The 3,491-nt window shown below is 49.0% G+C and overlaps 2 non-coding genes across 2 annotated transcripts; one reads left to right on the forward strand and one right to left on the reverse strand.

Annotated features, from left to right (window-relative positions):
* Positions 1-990: 990 nt before the first annotated feature.
* On the reverse strand, positions 991-1,062 carry TRNAD-GUC. The gene has a single exon. It is a non-coding gene; the product is annotated as a tRNA-Asp (tRNA).
* A 245-nt stretch (positions 1,063-1,307) lies between these two features.
* Positions 1,308-1,379, forward strand: TRNAA-UGC. Its single transcript has one exon. It is a non-coding gene; the product is annotated as a tRNA-Ala (tRNA).
* The last annotated feature ends 2,112 nt before the right edge of the window (positions 1,380-3,491 follow it).

Raw genomic sequence — 3,491 nt, forward strand, 5'->3', positions numbered from 1 at the left:
TGATGCGAAGTCATTTAATAAGTGTTTGGTAAGCACCTAATGACCTTCTTGCCCAGTCACAAACACACTAACCAGATAATCAGCATAATAACAGTGCTAAGAAGCGAAAGAAACCAAAGTTGTTTGTCTGTAGGCCTTTCCTTTTGCGTCCTTTCCCTAAAGGCAAAATTTCATGCATGCGATCATTAAGTTCGATGGTGGAATTCACAGCTTTCCAGGTGCTTTCCGAATGGGCTGAGGCCATTTACACTCCCATCCGCCCCTTCCAATCCTTTCTTCCCCAAACAAGTCTTGATCTTTTTAAAAACGTGATTATTTAAAAAATTGGGGGTGAAATGCACAAAACATAAAGTTAACCATTTCCAAGAAAAAAATTTCGTGGCATTTAAGTACATTGACAATTCTGTGCAACCCCTATCTCTGTAGTTCTTTAAAAACCATTTAAGTATATCACTTTGGTAAAAATCGCATAAGGAAGGAAGGAAACAAGAGAAAAAGGAAGGGAGGGAGGAAGGAAGGAAGGAAGGAAAGGTGGAGAGCGAGGGAGGGAGAAAAATAAAATTCAAACAGAACAAATATGTGCAGAAGGGAAGGTGAACGCGGTTCCCACCTGCGCCAGTCCTTCCTTCCAGAGATGACCAGTGTCCCGAGTAGACCGTGACGGGTGCAACCTTGGGCAAGTTTCGAGCTGCTCTCCGCCCGCACTTCCTCACCTGCCTAACCTGACCACGTAGCCCCTGTCGCCATCACAGGAGCGCACACCTGTAAAACGTCTAGCCACACCCCCGATGCGTAGTAAGAACCGTATAATAACTGGTTATTATCATTACTCTGATACCCACCAGAATTAGAAGTAATAACACACTCTCAACGTACACATATTTTATACCTGCGAGGGAAGCTAAGCACGCGGCTTAGCACAGCAAGCTCCTATAACTTGCAGGGAGTGCCAGGAAAACCTCTGTTTCATTGTTAAAACAATTCCGCTACCTCCCCGTCGGGGAATCGAACCCCGGTCTCCCGCGTGACAGGCGGGGATACTCACCACTATACTAACGAGGATAAGCCCAGCCACGGCTTCTCTGGGTCAATTCATATAGAAAGAGCGCTGTGTGGCAGCCGCGCCTGTTCGCCCTGGTACGGGTTTTTACAGGTTTTTACGGCCCCTGGCTGGGGCGCTTCACCCCGCATAACGAGGCCTCTCGGAATCGATGAGACACTGAACATCCGGGAAAGAAGAAACGTGCAAAAGGGATGAAAATGCGGCTTCTGATATTCTCGGTCCCTGGAGCGGCGCCTCGTGGCCAGGGGATGTAGCTCAGTGGTAGAGCGCATGCTTTGCATGTATGAGGCCCCGGGTTCAATCCCCGGCATCTCCACTTTTTTTTTTTTTTTTTTTTTTTTTGGCTTGAAAAATCTGTCGCACACGGGAAGACAAAGCAGGGAGAGGGACCCAGATGCTACCAATTAGTGGGTCTGAGAAATAAGCTCCCTAGGTAGGGCAGCCCTAGGAAACGTCCCCGGCCTTGTCCCATATGTGGATGCTGGGATAACTCCCTCCCCCTCGGAGATTCCTCTTGAAGAGCCAGAGTTGGGCCCAGGAATCTGCATTGCTACATCCTAGTTATTCGAGACATCAGGCAGATTTCTTTTTTCTTTTGTCCTTTAAATTTCAGTTAACATACAGTGCAATATTGGTTTCAGGAGTAGAATTCAGTGATTCATCACTTACATTAAACATCCAACGCTCACCATAAGGGGTGCCCTCCTTAATGCCCACCCCCCATGTACCCACCCACCTCCCTCCATCAACCCCGTTTGTTCTCTATTGTTAAGAGTCTCTTGTGGCTTGTTTCTCTCTCTCCTTCTGCACCCCCTTCCCATATGTTCATCTGCTTCCCTTCTTAAATTCCACATGAATGAGATCATATGGTATTTGTCTTCCTCTGACTTATTTCACTTATAATACACTCTAGCTCCATCCATGTTGTTGCAAATGGCAAGGTTTCATTCTTTTTGCTGGCTGAGTCACATTCCGTTGCACGTGTCTGCGTCTTCTTTATCCATTCCTCAGTCGGCACACACCTGGGCTCTCTGCACAGTTTGTTGATAATCTGCTATAAAAATTTGGGGTGCATATATCCCTTCGAGTCTGTATTTTTGTATCCTTTGGGTAAATACCTAGTAGGCGATTGCGGGATGGTGGGGTCATTCTATTCTGAACTTTTTGAGGAAACTCCCTACTGTTCTCCAAAGTGGCTGCACCAGTTTCATTCCCACCAGCAGGGCGAAGGGCTCCCTGTTCCCTGCATCCTTACCAACACCTGTTTCTTCTGTTAATTTTAGCCGCTCTGACAGGGGTGAGGTGGTATCTCATTGTGGTTGTTTCCCCGATGATGAGTAACACCGAGCGTCTTTTCATGTGTCTGTTAGCTGTCTGGGTGTCTTTGGGAAAGTGTCTACTCCGATCCTCTGCCCATTTCTTAACTGGATTAAGGCAGTGATTTCTAAGGAGGGTTTTGCAACTGACAGTGTATTCAGTGACTCCTCAGCGCCCAGTGCTGGTAGTGTTCATGCATTGAGCACCTACTTGTGCCCGTGTATAGTGCTAAGTACCCTGGTGTTCTTGAATAAGACAAGCAAACCTTGACTTCCAGAGACTAGTACTTGGCGAGTAGTGGTAAGGTTTGCCGACAGACTGATAGCTGGAGACTAAAGGGGTCGGGCATGGGTGCTGCCGTGCGCTAGCTGCCAGGGAGGTCTACCTGCAGAATCGGAAGAATGCCAGCTGCTGAGGCCTGAAGCTGGGAAGGGGAGGGGGTGCTCTGTGTCGGAGGGACAGAAAGCAAACCCTGTGCCTGGAGTTTGGTGAATGAGGGTATGAGGGCATCAAAGATTCCAGAAGGCCTGACGTGGAAGGGCGAGATCAGATGTGTTCCCAGGCGCCCTCTGGCGGCCAGGTGGAAAATACACCATAGGCCTCAGGTGGACGTTGGGGACCAGCCAGGAAGTCTTCTCCATGGTCCGGCAGAAGCTGCTGGAGGTGTGCTGGGCAGGGGGCTGGGAATCTGAGATCCGGGGTGTGGAGCTGGGGAACATGAACGGGCTCTGGACATATTCTGGGGTAGGGTCCACAAAACCTGCCGATGGCTTGAATGTGGGGAGAGGAGGTGAGACCCGCTTTGGGGGTCCACTGGGGTTAGTGGCCAGGCTGTGGAGAAAGAGAGTCATTCTGGAATATCAAACGTGTACCTCTGCTGCTTTATTTATGTATTTGCATTAATGGACTTTATGCATTTATACTATAGTATCAGAACAAATTGATTTAGGACAAACGCTGGAAGAAGGAGAGGCCATCAAGCCCTACAGGCAGGGTGGACAGCTGGGTGCACCCACCCAGGCCAGTTTCCCAACGTGCCTGTCAGGGTGGGGGTGGGACAGTGTCCTGCAGACACGTGCACTGAGACCCACTAGATGCGCACACAGGTATT

Source organism: Mustela erminea, chromosome 13 (genome assembly GCF_009829155.1).
Source record: "Mustela erminea isolate mMusErm1 chromosome 13, mMusErm1.Pri, whole genome shotgun sequence".
NCBI classification, from domain to species: Eukaryota; Metazoa; Chordata; class Mammalia; order Carnivora; family Mustelidae; genus Mustela; species Mustela erminea.